The sequence below is a fragment of the Nicotiana sylvestris genome, chromosome 6 (assembly GCF_000393655.2).
Source record: "Nicotiana sylvestris chromosome 6, ASM39365v2, whole genome shotgun sequence".
NCBI lineage: Eukaryota > Viridiplantae > Streptophyta > Magnoliopsida > Solanales > Solanaceae > Nicotiana > Nicotiana sylvestris.
Window position 1 is genome coordinate 62,460,986 of NC_091062.1, and position 17,283 is coordinate 62,478,268.

Consider the following 17,283-nt stretch of genomic DNA (forward strand, 5'->3'; position numbering starts at 1 on the left):
TTGATTCTGGTCCGTTATCATCATGTCTCTAGCTTGGTTTATCATATCGGAAGCCCGAGTGTACCATGAGCTCGGTTTTACCCGTATACAGTAAGTTATTGGTCAAAAGAAAAATAGGTAGACACAAAAACCAAAGAAGAAAGAAGATAGAACTAATTGAATTCTTTCTATTTAGTCAGTTACTTATCCACTTATCTATCTGTACTATATTAAAAGCACGAACCTCTTAGCGAAATGTCGTTCGCATGTTTACCCTTTAAAAATAAATTTCACATTAGATAAAACTGTAATTAAGTTACTTTCTTAATATTTAGTAATTTGGAATCAATTAAAATTTCAATTTTATATATCATTCCTAATTAAACTAGGTAGAAAGTCCTAATATTTAGAATTCTAAAGCAACTAAAAAGTTTCACCTTATATGATAAAATCCAGTTAACTATAGTTCGTTTTTTCCATAGTATACAGTTTGTAGCGAAAATTCAAGGATGGCATGATTTTTACTATAGGTTAAAATAGAAATTTCTTTTTTTAAAAAAAATTCATACAATTAATTAACTAGAAGAGCCAATATTAAAAAAACGACGTACTAATCAATTTGTAATCAATTTGTATTAATAAAAAATATTTTAAAATAATTGTTATAATGAAATTAAAACAAGGGACAAAAGTGATATTGCAAACCACAAGAGAAGTTAGCGTTACAAAATCAAAGTTGGAGGGAGATCTCTGAAATTATCCTATAATATTTTGACTATTAGAAAATGAAGTTCTTATCGGCTATAGTTATAATAACGATTAAATATTTTAAACTTGGGATGTGTAAATATTAAAAATTTAAATTAACAAAAACTAAAATTTACCCTTTAATGTTGAGAATAGATAATTAAGTTTTTGAATTAACCAATTAGCAAAAGAATCTAATACAATTTTTGATTCAAATTCATCATATATATTACTAAAATTATTTGTCAAGTTGACAAATCTTTTAAGTTACATAAATTTATTTTTGTAAGAAGATAAGTCATGATAAAAGAAATCAGTTAATGGATCAAATTGACTAGAATATATTAAGAGTCAAATTGATAAGAATAATTGTACACGGCTAAAATCGGACGCTCCGATTTTATGATCGATATGACATTCCGTAGCCCAATAGGCTCGAGGCACCGATCAAGGTTCGACCCCGAGGGTTCCCTATGCTCGATCTCGGGGTAGCACAAATCGATGGCTAGCATGGACAAGCGGGAAATTCCCAAGGCGTGTGCTTAAAGCTGACAACTCCTGCAAGAATAGTACAAGTCCATACCGGACGATTAAGTAGCTGTACCATCTACTTTTCTTTGTAATAAATGTGTGTGTACTCTGTTGGGATTCCCCCCTCCTATGTAAAGGGGACCCTTATTTTTTTGCACACATGATATTCAATACAAGAACAAGAACATTCTCTGCTTTCTAACTTAAACATTCTCTATTGTCTTTCATTTGATTTACTACTTACATTTATTGTGTTTCATTGATTATTCTTCATTTATTACTCATCATTGATCATAAAGATCCATCATCAAGGCCCTTAGGACTATTAGTCCCCCATTGATCAGCCCCAGTCAAGCATTTAGTTTGACCCCAAGGCCCGGCGTAGGCTTGCTCGAGACCCCAATTCTCGGCTACTCGGTTTGCAAAGCGATCTATCTTCAAGCTCTTACCTTATTTTCTAGTCTCGCGCTTAGCATCTATTGCCTAACAACTAGCATTAAAATAAATCACGTATTTTTAGAACCGCAAAATCAAATCTAACTGTAATTACCATTTTCAAGGTAAACAGTTGGCGCCCACCGTGGGGCTAAAAATAATAATGATTGTTTTAGTGCTGGTTTACTGAAAAACGCAAGTTATTATTCACACTTTTTCTTGTCCAAGAATCTTTGATTTCAGGTCAAAATGACTAACTCAGTGAATGCACATAAAAACTACAGTCATAAGGACCATAGAGAGAATGGTGTGGCTGTTTTAGGCGCCGGTGCACCACTGCAAAACCCTGAGGACGCACCAGAACTAATCCCCGTGGGTGTGGGCTCACACAAAGCCCAACACATCGATATAATCTCCCACACTAACGGAAGTATATGCCAAGAAAACCAACAGGAAGCTCAGAAAACTCCAGCCCGGAAGGAATGAAAGGCAGACAGGAGGAATGGAACGGGAAAACCTCAGCACATCATTCATATGATCATTGGGGGTACCGACGTTCCTCAAGGACCCGTGATCAAACGGACAAAAGTTTCCGCTGCAATAGAAGGGCAAATTCGGGGCCGCATGCCCGAGGAAATTGATGAATATAAATTATTCATTTAATTTCATATGTAAAAATAAGTTTTAAAAATAAAATATGAACAATAATATCCTATCCTCGCATATTTTCTAACATTTTTTTGTAGGAAAAAGAAATTATGAAAAAGAAGGAAAGAAGCTAAAAAACAAGAGAATGAAGCAAAACCACAGTTGCACACGTCATGTTCATATTCGCAAATGTGGAATATACATATGGGCTTATGGAAAGAGACAATTAGAGATGAAAAAGAGCTATATATGCATGTGTGGAATCTATACTTGTAAAGGTCACATTCGCATACATGGAACCTACATTTGCAAGTCTAAGTCATGAAGTCAAGAATGAAAGCAAAAAAGTCATATATACATGCGTGGAATCTATATTTGCGAAGGTCACATTCGCATACGTGGAACCTACATTTGCAAGACTAACTCATGAAGTTAAGAGTGAAGCACAAGTGCCATATTTGCATATATTGAATCTACCTACACAAAGGTCACTTCGCATACATGGAAGCTACATTTACAAGACTAACTCATGAAGTCAAGAGTGAAGCACAAGTGTCATATTTGCATATATAGAACCTACGTACACAAAGGTCACTTCGCAGACATGGATTTCACATTTGCAAAAGTGGAACATGACAAAAGCTACTCATCTTTTCCTATAAATAGCAAGCTCTCTTTGTATAAGGATATCAAATCTTTGTAAGACAAGAATAGTCTTGATCTTCTTTCTTTGTAGTAAAAATATTTCCTTTGTCTTTTAAATATTTCTAGTCTTCTAAATATATTTTTTAGCTTTTCTTACTCCACAATGGAGTAATTTCTTTTGTTAGGATAGTTGATGAAACTTGATATATTTTATAATATTATCTTAGTTTTTATATATTTTTGGCTTGAAACTTTTTATTTACATTTCATACTGTGCTGAAATAATGGTTTTTAATTACTCTATCATCACATCTACATATTTTATCTCTAAGTTATTCATATATTAATTTTGTAATTCTCGCGGAGCAAAATTAATATATAATAACTGATGAATAAAATAGTAGTATGAAAGTAATTTTTCAGTAAACTATTATTTCAAGTCAGTAATCTTGCTTGCCTCAATTTTAATTCTCACGGAGGAATTGTTGTAGGCAAGATTATTGATCCTTGGTAAAAATATCCTCAGGAAGTTTTTACTTTCTTTTAGCACAATTCAAGCAAGAAAAATATTTCGGTTTAAAAGTCACTAGTCTTAAATTGATTAATTAACATAATTATCACGGAGTGTTATTAATTGGTTATTTCTTAGTGAGCAAAATATAATTATATTAGGAATAAGCAATTATTCTTTAGAGAAATAAATGTAGAAATTGAGATTTTATTATAGTGATATTATCAAGTGAATTCAATGATTCCCAACTCCTTTTTAAATTATAAATCTTCCAAAAATATTCTGTTTAGTTTAAGTAATTAACAAGTTTTATACCTCACTCACTTTTTATCAATTTGATTCTCTTAAATAGTAGTTAAAATATTACAAGTCCGTAGCATAAATTATCCAGTCTCTGTGGGACGATATCTTAAACTATATTAGAATTTGACAGAGTACGAGCAAGAAATTGTAATACATATTGGCCTTGTCAGACATCCTAGCATTCAGTAAAGAAGACTTCGAGACCTTGTCTCATCCGCATAACGATGCGCTAGTAATTTCATTTCTCTTGAATAACATCCAAGTAAAACGTGTACTCGTGGATCCAGGTAGCTCGGCCAACGTAATCAGGTCGAAGGTGGTAGAACAGCTCGGACTGCTCAATCAAATCATACCTACCTCTCGAGTCCTCAACGGCTTCAACATAGCCGGTGAAGCAACGAAGGGGGAGATCACTCTCCCGGTCAACATGTCCGATATAGTTTGGAATACCAAATTTCATATTATCGAAGGTGACATAAGGTACAATGCACTGCTTGGAAGGCCATGGATACACAATATGAGGGCAATACCGTCAACTCTTCATCAGATGATGAAGTTTCCAACAAAAGACGGCGTAAAAATGGTATATGGAGAGCAGCATGCGGCAAAGGAGATGTTCGCGGTTCACGGGGAGGCGCCAGATCCTATACCCTCCATCTCGGAGGAGCTAGATGGCAAACAGACCCCCGAGGACGATGGAGAAGCTTTCCTCTCTCCCCTAACTTTCATTGCCCCCGAAGAATCGGACGCAACAAAATCAACAATTAAAGAACTAGAACAAGCAGTTTTGATCGAGCATCTCCTAAATCGGAAGGTATACCTGGGGACGGGATTGACCCCTGAACTCAGGAAAAAAAACTCATTCAATTTCTTATCAATAACATCGATTGCTTTGCTTGGTCCCATTTAGATATGACAGGGATCACGCCGGAAATAACCACCTATCGACTTAGTGTCGACCCCAGGTTTAAATCGGTGAAGCAAAAAAAGGAGACCTCAGTCCAAAGTAAAACACACGTTCATCAAGGACGAGGTAACAAAACTTCTCAAAATATGGTCAATTAAGGAGGTACAATATACCGAATGGTTGGCCAATGTGGTGGTAGTTCCCAAAATGGGGAATAAGTTAAGAATGTGCGTAGATTATAAAGACTTAAATAGGGCATGCCCCAAAGATTCATTCCCATTACCCAACATCGACCATTGATCGATGCTACAACCGGCCATGAGATCCTCACCTTTCTCGACGCCTACTCAGGGTATAATCAAATTCAGATGAACCCCAAGGATAGGGAAAAGACTTCATTCATCACAAAGTACGGTATGAACTGCTACAATATGATGCCCTACGGGCTAAAAATGCGGGAGCCACGTACCAAAGCCTAGTTAATAAGATGTTCGAACATCAAGTAGGTAAATCCATGGAAGTTTACATTGATGATATGCTAGATAAGTCCCTGCACACAGAGGACCATTTGACTCATTTGCAAGAGACATTTGACATCCTCAGAAGCTACAACATGAAACTCAATCCCGAGAAATGCGCCTTCGGAGTAGGTTCGAGCAAATTCTTAGGCTTCATGGTGTCAAACAGGGGGATTGAGATCAACCCCGACAAAATCAAAGGCATCGAAGAAATCACGGTGGCAAACAAAATGAAGGTCGTGCAACGGCTGACCGGGTGGATAGCAGCCCTGGCCGATTCATATCAAGGTCATCAAACAGAAGTCATCATTTCTTTTCCTTGCTCAAAAAGAAAAACAACTTCTAATGGACTCCAGAATGCCAACATGCCCTAAAGGAGTTGAAGCGATATCTGACAAGCCCACATTTACTCCACACCCCAAAGGAGGGTGAAATGCTATATTTGTACCTGGCCATATCCGAGGTAGCGGTAAGTGGTGTGCTAGTTCGAGAAGAACAAGGTATGCAATTCCTTGTTTATTATGTAAGTCAGACTCTAGGAGATGTCGAAACCAGGTATCCGCACCTGGAAAAATTAGCTATTGCATTGATAAGCGCATCTCGAAAATTAAAACCTCATTTTCAATGCCATCGTATTTGTGTTTTAACGACATATCCTCTTTGAAGCATATTGCATAAGCCCTAATTAGCGGGCCGACTAGCCAAATAGGACATCAAACTTAGAGGGTATAATATCGAGTATCAGCCCCGAATGGCTATCAAGTCCCAAATTTTGGCAGATTTTATGGTTGACTTTATGCCCGCCCTCGTGCCCGAGGTAGAGAAAGAACTTCTCCTAAAAATGGACATATCTTCGGGGGGTATGGGCCTTATTCACTGATGGTTCCTCGAACGTAAAAGGGTCTGGGCTCGGCATAGTTCTAAAGCCGCCTACGGGCGGCATGATTAGGCAATCTATAAAAACCGTAAGGTTGACTAACAACGAAGTTGAGTATGAGGCTATGATTGCAGGTCTGGAATTGGCCAAAGGCCTAGGAGCGGAAGTAATCGAAGCAAAATGTGATTCCCTTCTAGTGGTAAATCAGGTAAATGGGAACTTCGAGGTTCGAGAAGACAGGATGCAAAGATACATAGACAAAATTCAAGTTACATTGCACCGTTTCAAAGAATGGACTCTGGTCCACATACCTCGGGAGCAGAATAGCGAGGCTGATGCCCTTGCAAACCTGGGATCATCTATTGAGGAAGATGACATACTCCCTGAGGCTGTTGTTCAGCTGTCCAAATCAGTGATCGAAGAAGGCCATGCCGAGATCAACTCCACTAGCCTAACATGGGATTGGAGAAATAAATATATCGATTATTTGGAAAGTGGGAAGCTACCCGCAGATCCAAAAGATTCGAGGACCTGCGAACAAAAGCAGCTCGGTTCTCACTCGACAAAAATAGAACTCTGTACAGAAGAACCTTTGATGGGCCCCTAGCAGTATGTTTGGGATCGGGAGACACAGATTACGTGCTCTGAGAAATCCACGAGGGCACCTGAAGAAATCATTCCGGTGCCGATTCCTTAGTCCGAAATGTGATCAGAGCAGGCTACTATTGGGATAGCATGGAGAAGGACACCAAAGAATTCATCCGAAAATGTGACAAATGCCAGATATTTGCATCAATGATTCGCCAACCCGGTGAACAGCTGCACTCAGTCTTGTCACCATCGCCGTTCATGAAGTGAGGGATAGATATCGTCGGACCCCTGCCAATGGCACCAGGTAAAGCTAGATTTATTTTATTTATGACTGACTACTTCTCGAAATGGGTGGAAGCGTAGGCCTTCGAGAAGATAAAGGAAAAAGAAGTCATTAACTTCATCTGGGACCATATCATGTGTCGATTCAGGATTCCCTCCGAGATAATATGTGATAACAGGAAGCAGTTCATCGGGAGCAAAGTAACAAAGTTCCTCCAGGATCATAAAATCAAAAAGATTCTGCCAACACCCTACCACCCATGTGCAAACGGCCAGGCCGAGTCTATAAACAAGACCATCATTCAAAACTTGAAAAAGAAGTTAGAAAATACGAAAGGGAAATAGAGAGAAATGTTGCCTGAGGTGCTATAGGCATATCAAACAACTCCAAAATCAAGCACAGAAGAGACGCCTTTCTTTCTGGTATACGGCTCCGAGGCTTTAATACCGGTCGAGGTCGGAGAGCCAAGCGCCAGATTTTAACATGCCACCGAGAGCTCAAACAACGAGGCTATGACTGTAGCCCTCAAACTATTAGATGAAAAGCGAGAAGCTTCACTGGTCTGAATGGCCGTCCAAAAACAAATAATAGAAAGGTACTATAACAGGAGAACCAATCTCCGGCATTTCGGAGTCGGGAAATAGTCCTGAGGAAAGTCACCCTAAACACTCGAAACCTTAACAAAGGGAAGCTAGGCCCAAGCTGGGAAGGACCGTACCGCGTCCTCGAAGTTATCGGCAAATGGCGTACAAGCTCAGTACCATGGAAGGTGAACAGCTTCCAAGCAATTGGAACATATCAATGCTCAAACGCTATTACTGCTGAGGTGTCCTATGAAAGACACCGAAACATCTTACGACTCAAAGACCTTGGGTTTTAAAGCATGTGTTGCACTCTTTTCTTTTGATCGGATTTTTGTCCGGAGAAGGATTTTACCGACAAGGTTTTTAACGAGGAAACATCTATATGCTACCTAAGGAGAACTTAACAAGTATTCGAGGTTCCTCTTCAATCAACCTCGAATACTAGGAGGCATCCCCCCGGGAGATCATCTCCCCAAAGAAATCAAGATGAGCCAAAGAAGGTCTCGATAGAAAAATGATGTATCGGGCCAAACGGTCAAATGAACAGTGTCCACATAGAATGATGGAACCCTCGACGGCGAAAACTATGGATACTTGTACCAAGTAATCAAAGGAATATTTTCACCATCGAAACGCTTTGCGCTCCAAAAGAAGATTGTTATTTTTACAAGCAACGGCCCCAGGGCCAGAAATTTCCCGAACTCTAGGGGACTGACATCAAAAGCTTGAAGCTGTAACACCTCGGGGCCGGAAACTTCGAGCTCGTACGTCCTGAAATGAGGCAACGTCAAGCTTACAAAGAACGGCTCTAGAGCCAAAAACTTTCGATGTCTCGGGGACTATCGCCAACTGTTACCCCATCGAGCTATAAAAAATTTGAGGCCATAAGACCCCGAGCGGGCAACCTCGAGCCCGAAAGCCCTCTATGTGGTGATGCCCAAAAATGTAAGACCTCCATGAGGCATTATCAACAACGTAAGCCCTCCATGAGGCATCTTCAATGCTATAAGACCTCCGGGCATGCCCAAATCTGTAAGACCTCAAGCCAGGCATGATCTATACTTGTACAAAGTAGCCTACCTGCAAGACCTCAAGCAAGACATGAATTATACTTGCACCAAGTAACTTATCTATAAGACCTCAAGCAAGGCATGCTCAAATTTATAAGACCTTACAAAAGGCATAATCCTGATCTTAAAGTCAAGGTTATATATTCGAACTTGTAAGACCCATAAAAAGGCATATCCTAGATATAGACGTCGAGGCTACCTCACTCAGGGGCTAAAAGGCTATGGCCAAACACAATGACTCCAGTCACAAGGCTCCAGCCAAACTAATGCGACTCAGGGACGCCCTACCGTCGCCACAAAATCACAGGCCTTCAATTACTTCGAAATACTTCGAAAAGAACTGGTTAACCAGGCTACCCTCGGCATAAGCAAATGAGCTTCGATCATATCAGCTCTGAACAATAAAAAGGCTTTGAAATAATTCAGCCATTGAGCGAAACCTCCTGAGGTGCTCATCTATCGTCACATAATGGCTCACAATCGAGGTTCTTATCGAACCGTCGAAGAGTTGGACAAACACAAAAACTTCAACGAGGGAAAAATAAAGCCTATACTAGAGGTCGTACCCACCCTACGCGTAAGAGCCATTGTCGTCAACTTAAATTAAAGGTCGTACCGACATAATGCGTAAGATCCACTGTCGCCAGCTTAAATTAAGGGTCTTACCGACCCAATGCGTAAGAGCCATTGTCGCCAGTTTAAATTAAGGGTCGTATCGACCCAATGCGTCAGAGCCATTGTCACCAGTTTAAATTAAGGGTAGTACCAACCCAATGCATAAGAGCCATTGTCGCCAGCTTAAAAGAGCCTCAGGGCCGATTAGAGGTCATGCGGACCCAACGCGTAAGAGCCTAAGGGCCGACCTAAATAATCTCAGGGCCTATTTCTAGACCTAAAGGTCGATAAACTTAAGTCAAGAACCCAACTCGGGAACTAATCCCCAAATGGTCAACTTTCGACCACACAAATCGCCTAGTAGTGGCAAGAATCCAAGGGTTTAATCTGAGGTCCAGATTTCTGGACCAATCGTCAAAGCAAAGGAAAAGTGAGAGATGATGAAAAACTAAAGGCTTTTTATATATATTTTTCATGAGGGTACATTTACAAGGGAGAGAACAAATAAAACCTTAACTTACCACCGGGTCTATGCCTTCGACAGCTCCCTCAGAGGTTGTGCCCCCAACGGCTTCGACCACGGCCCCAGGGTCTTTAACGGCTCTTTCCCTTTGGGGATTTCACCTTTATCCTTATCATTTTCCGAGCCACTGCTCGACTCACTTTCAAAAGCAAGTAGGGCCGCAGCCTTCTCTTCTAGGGTCTTCACCCTCTCGGGCTCGGCAGACAGATCAATGCCCCCTGCATGTATATCCTCGAGAGCCCTCCTCCGAGATTCTAACCGAGTATGTTCCATGGCTCGAGTCAATTGTAGCTCGGCCCCTTCGAACACTCTCCTGGCCTGAGAATTTGCAGCGACAACATCCTCTTTGTGCAAAGATACGAGCGTCTCGGCTTCAACCTTGATCCTGGATAGCATAACAACTAACTCAGTATGAAGATCTTTATACTTATTACTCTCTGCCCTCGCATCATAAAGTCGGTACCCAGCTAAGACCACCTTCCCCTAGAGGGTATCTCTCTCAGAAACTATCTCACTCACGTGCCGTTTGAATTCAAGAATTTCAGAGTCTCTGGCTCGGAGCTCCTCCCTTATTAGGACATCCTTCTTCTCAAGCTGCGTAGATTAGTCCAAAGGTGTTAAAACACTGAAATGAGGTAAACATGAAGAAAAAAACAGACGGAAAATACGTAACCTGCTCAGTGAGATGAGTCTTCTCACGGGACGCCGCCTCCAAACAATCCCGAAGGCCCCAGAGTTCCTCCTCCTTGGTAAAAAGAGCTCTAAGATCATCGGCTTTCTAGGTGAGCTTTCTGCGCTCACCCTCGTAGCGAGCCAACTCATCTTGAAACCTGGAAAAGGTCTGATTATAAAGCACTTTGGCCTAGGACCGTGAAAGAAGCAAAGTTAGAAAGATAAAGATCAAGACGCCGAGCAGAATTCACAAAAAATTACCTGCTCACAGAGCCTATCGATCTCGCTGAAAATAAATGATGCGCCGAGCTCAAGGTTTTACTTGGGCGCAGCAAAAAGCTTCTCAAACACATCTTTATCTCCAACGAGCCCCCACATCGGAAAATTCCTTATTTTGGGCATCCCGCATCTCCCTTGGAGGGAAAGTTAGTATCGTAGGGGAATCTCTCTCTTCAATAGCCCCGACTGGATCAATCGGGGCCATCTCTTAATTCTAGAGAGCTTCAGAACTAGGCTCCCCCGGACCACCTACCAAATGCACCTTAGCTCGAGGAATATTTTGGTCGTCAACCGGCTCGAGGACATTACCCGATACACCCTCGAAGGCCTCTTCAGCCCATGGTAGGACAACAACAGCATCAAGTTCCGACTTGGAAGCCACTGTCACAATAGTATGGGGGGTGATCAAGTTTTTCCCTCCCTTAGATGCTACTGAGGAATCATCTTTCTCCTCACCTTCAGCTCGGGGACTCACCGCTACTCTTGGAGTTAAGGCTGCTGAATCAGCCTTAGGTTTTTCCACTATGGTCTTCTTGGATTTCAAAGGCTCGGTCGACGATTCCCTTCGTCTTTTCTCCTCTTTGTCAGGTTTCGGGGAATCCGCTTCCCCAGGCGGTGCTTCTCTCATCAAGGAGGCCTCTTCTAGACCTGCAACAACAACAACAACAAACCCAGTTTGATCCCAATATGTGAGATCTGGGGAGGGTAGTCTGTACGCAGACCTTACCCCTACCTAATGTAGATAGAGAGGTTGTTTCCAATAGACCCTCGGCTCAGGAAGGGCAAGAAGAAGAAGAGAGAAGCAAGGAAAGAAGAAATATGGAAGGAAAAAATGGACAGATAAAGGATAAATAGTATCAAATAATAGCAATAGGGAATACAATACCTGCAGCGAACAAAACCACATAACGTAAGAAAAATCTAAGAATATGAAGGGATATACATGATACTAAGCCTATCGATGAACACTATAAACTACCTACTAACCTTCTACCTTAATCCTCGACCTCCACACCCTCCTATTAAGTGTCATGTCCTCAGTGAGCTGAAGCAGCGCCATGTCCTGTCTAATCACTTCTCCCAAGTACTTCTTAGGCCTACCTCAACCCCTTCTCAAACTCTCCATGGCCAACCTCTCACACCTCCTGACAAGGGCATCAATGATTTTTCTCCTAACATGTCTGAACCATCTCAGTCGTGACTCCCGTATCTTGTCCTCCACGGAGGCTACTCCCACTCTGTCCCGAATAGCTTCATTCTTAATCCTATCTCGCTTGGTACACCTACACATCCATCTTAACATCCTCATCTCTTCTACTCTCATCTTCTACACGTGGGAGTTCTTGACTGGCTAACACTCAGCCCCATACAGCATAGCGGGTCGAACCACCACTCAATAAAACTTACCTTTAAGTCTTAACGGCACATTCATGTCACATAGGACACCGGAAGCGAGCCTCCACTTCATCCACCTCTCTTAGACCTGCACAGATACAAAATATAAATATAGGGAATGAGGGCGCAATCGGTGATAGTTCTTCTGAGAAATTCAACCACAGCAGAAGTGAGGGCTCACCGTGGTCCTTGGCCTCCCATCGAGCCTTAGACAGGTTGTGCCATACGCGCTTAACATATGGGCAAGTCGAATCCAGCCAGCTAACCTAGCCCGAGAGATCCCTAACCGCGCCAGGGTACACCGCATCAGTTGCATCAGCAGAGGAAGTCAGTTCATAGGGAGATTGATCCTAAAGGAAAAGAAAATACTTAATCAGTGTATCCACTTACGTTTCACGTTTCACGTTCCACCTTTCGGGGAACGACATCTTCTCCACCGGTATCAGGTCTGAGGTCCTGACTCGGACGAAACGGCTCATCCACGCTCCGTCCCTAACTTCGTCAGTATAAGCAAAAAAGTTTTTCGAGGCCTGATATCGGAGCTTAATCAGGCCCCCTCGGAGGAGTCGGGGACTGTATATTCTGATCAGGTGGTCGAGGGTGAAAGACATCCTCTTAATCATGTTTGCAAAATATTTGATCATGTAAACAATGCGCCAAAATTATGGATGAATTTGGCCGACAATCACTCGATATCATTCGTAGAAGTCGAGGATCACGGGTCTATTGAAGGCGAGGACGGCTCCACCAGGCCAAGAGTAAATGGATAGGTATACGCACTAAGGAAGCCGGTCTTGTATGGTGTTATGTCCTCTCCCATAGAAGGAATCTCCACCAACACTGCGTCCCCCCAGCGGCAGTCAGTCTTCACATTCTCGGTATCTGCTACTAAACTAATATATCAGGATACAGGTTCGCATCATCCCGGTTTCGAAGAAGGCTTCTCAACCTTGAAATTGGAGGTCATTTTGCAGGATCCTGGGATGAATTCCTCAATATTAGGGGGTAATATTGCCTTACCCTTAGACGAGCGTGAAGAAGAGGGAGGCACATCCTCCTGAGGGACAGAGATGGAAGCCTTCGCCATTCTTGTTAGAATGAATACAATATCGGTTTACAAAAATAACCTTATAATGTTAAGCATAATAACTCATAATAAAAGGATATAACTGGAATTCTAGATATTAATACTACACGTTAGGAATCCTATATGATTACACTTATGAATTCTATTAGTATTTATTACTTTCGGGCTGTCTAATTCATATAAAATTGAACAAGTAAATATCTTTAGATATGTAATCCTATTACTTTTAGGATATACTTCTTAAAAATTTCTATTACTACTTTAATTTTAAAACATATTATAATGTCCTATTACTAATTTAATTTGAGACAAATCCATTTAGAAAAATGAGAGCCTATATTATTATAAAAATATAAATACAATATTAATATACCAAAATTTCCTTAAAATAATAAATGGAAGAACTCATAGGGAAAGGACATAACTGCAATAACCTATTTTTTGGACTATAATACCTTCTATGCTAATTGTTAATATTTAAGATTTTAAAATTAATAAAATTTTGTCTATTAATTTTTTATTAAAAATATGCAGGAAGGTTTATAAAATCAATTTCATAAGAATCCTCCATATTGGTAATATTACATCTACATAATGTCCAATACGAAGAAAAAATAAAAGTAATATTAAATGGATTGCATAAAGAGTTGAAATTGAGAAAAAAAATACCCTCACGGTAATATATTTGAACTATTTTTCTACTCAAATAATATTTTTTAATCAATTTTTAGTGTAATATTGAAAAATACCCAATTATTAAACAATAATTAAGAAAATATTTAAGAATATAAATGTGTGTGAAAGAGAAAAAAATGGTACCACTACTGATTCTACAAACATAAAGATCTAAAAGTGAAATGTCTTATCAATCTTTTACTCTTTGAAAATAAAGTTTATGGTGGATAAAATTATAATTAAGATTGAATATTCAAAACAAGAGATGAACTAATATTAAGATTTGAATCAACACAGACTAAATTATTTTTTATGTTAAAATCAAATAATTAAATCTTTTAATTAATTATTTAGCAAGAGAATTCAATTCAGTCTTTTTTTTTTAAATTCATCTGAGTAAAATTCTTATTGAAGTTAAGAAAAAATCTTAATATTAATTTATTCCATGAAAAGAAAGTTACAAGACAAAGTAAAAATGTTAGCATATTATTAAGAATCAAATGTTATACAAGTGTCCGAGGAAGCACAATCAAAACTAAATCCTAAACAAGAACAAGCTTTCAAGACTTTATTATAAAGAGTCGACTAACATAACGAGATTATTCTTTGTAGATCCCTCCTGCGAAATCGAAATAATATTTCTATGTCATGCATTACTTGCAATATCATATCAAGAGCCATGACACTGTTAGCAATAATAGCAAGTGTGTACCAACAACGATTTTATTGTGAGGCCACCCACTTTAGATTTGATATACCTCTTCAAACAACTTAAATAACCATCACAAATTGTTATGACCCGGATTTCCCACCGTCGGGATCGTGATGGCACCTAACCAAAGTATTGCTAGGCAAGCCAACATATAAAAATCTAAATATGCTACTTCTTTAGGAAATTCACTAAATGACAATAATTTAAAAAAACCATAATGATTTAATAAAATGCGAAAGCTATAATTACTCAAATATCTCAATACCACTACCCAAAATCTGGTGTCACAATCCACAAATTTCTAAGGGGTCGTTTGGTTGGAATACGGTTATATCGGTATAAGTTATATTGGGATAAGTTATGCTGGGATTAGTTATGTTGGGATTGTTGTTTATTCATTGTTTGGTATGTTGTATTAAGAATGACAATTGCATAATTTCTAAAAAGAAGGTATAAGTTATACCTGTGCTAATTACCCCACCTTCTATAAGGTATAAGTTATCTCGGTGTTAAAATTAACACTGGGATAACTTATACCTGATTTGCTAACCAAACAGAGTATTAAGGTGGTATTAAATTTTTATACCACCCTTATACCTTCTTATACCTCATACCAAATGACCCCTAAGAGTTACTACAAATACTTGTTTAAAGAAAATACATTTGTTCTCGAAATGAAGAAAACAGGGAAACTAAGACAAATGGAAGGGGACTCCAGGGTCTGCGAACGCCGACAAATCTACCTTGGGTCTTCTGATGGACTGAAGGTAGCAACTCAACTCTGATCAATGCGGTCCAGTACCGAAATCTACACAAAAAGTGCAGAGTGCAGTATAAGTACAACTGACCCCATGTACTGGTACGTACCGAGCCTAACCTCGACAAAGTAGTGATGAGGCTAGGACACGACGATAACATGAACCTGTGCAGTTAAATCATATACGAGAAGATAACAACAAATAGACATTTAGCAGATATTAACGGGAAGGGGAAAACATGCTGAGAGGAAATAGCAAATCCTGAAAATAGTACAGTAAGAAACACAGTAAATATCATGCTTTGCACCCACGGAAGTAATAACATAGCAAAACATGTGCACGACATCACCCTTCGTGCTTTTACTCTCGTCCTTACCGTAAAAAACAATAGAAACGGTATGACATCACCCTTCATGCATTAACTCTCTCATAACATGGCACGGCATCACCCTTCGTGCATTAACACTCACAGAATATGGAACGGAATCACCCTTCGTGCATTACCACTCACTCACAAAATATTGCACGACATCACCCTTCGTGCTTTACACTCTTCCTTACCCAAACAACAGAACAATAACGACTCGACAAGGGAAACCATCAATAACCAACCTCGTTTCAATGTTAAATTTCACAATATAAATCTCAACTTGAGTCAATGCTCAACCAATATCTAATTCCAGGAAAAACATGATAAGATTTGTTTAACATGAAGAATAACTAGTTTAAGCATGAACAGTACGAATAAAGAATACGATGGTCACAAGTATAGGACTCACTCGCATGCTATGACCCGACGACAACGTATAGGTACTCGTCACCTCACCTATACTTCATACTCAACAACCAAACACATAGCAAATAAGGCAACAACACCTAATCCCTCAAAGCTAAGGTTAGCCACAACACTTACCTCGATTCCACGACCAAAATCAAGCCTCAATCATTGTTTTTCCTCTAGATTCCACCTTCGAACCACTCGTATCTAGTCATAGTTAATTTAATAACATCAATTATTGCTAAAAATCAATTCTAATACACAATTATAGGTTTCCTAACATTTTTCCCAAAAAGTCAAAAACCGACTCTGGGCTCGCTTGGTCAAAACTCGAAGTTCGGACCAAAACCCTATTATCCATTCACCCCTAAGCCTGGATATACAATTGGTTTTGGAATCTGACATCAATTTGAGGTCTAAATCCCCAAAATTTGAAATTCCTAAGTTCTACCCAAAAACACCCAATTCCATCATGAAAAACTCTAGATTATAGGATGAAATCTTATAAAAAGATGTAATAGATTGAAAGAAATGAGTTAAGAATCATTTACCTTATTTGGGGAAGAACTAACCCTTGAAAAATCGCCACTTGAAGTTTAGGTTTTGAAAAACGGGAGAATGAATGAAAAATCCCGTCTAAGTCCAAAACTTATCAGCTGCAGATGTCGCATTTGCAACCAGTGCAAAATATTGGAATACATTTATCGCAATATATTTTCTTGTATGAACAACTGTATGTTGCACTTTCAAGAGGGATATCAAGATCGACAATAAAAGTTTTGGCTAAGGCAGAGCAACCAAAGCATTAGGCGGAACATACACACACAAAGAAGTATTCGCTAAGATACTATCATATTAAATACATTTATACTATAATATATTATGATCTAACTAACATGACAAAATTGATCATTTATGGTTTTGATGATGTTCTTTTATTTTAAATTCATTTTTATGCTAATGCAATAATATTTTTCAGCATTTAGATGATTATTGTATTATTATACATAAAATTTCTCTCATTAATTAAATTTGATTGTTGTTTAAATCATCACGTTAATAGATACTAGTATATTTATTAATATGGGTACAACCCTAAGACTAGGGGTGACAAATGGGCGGGTTGGGCTGAAATTGGGCGGGTCAAAATAGGCTGAACT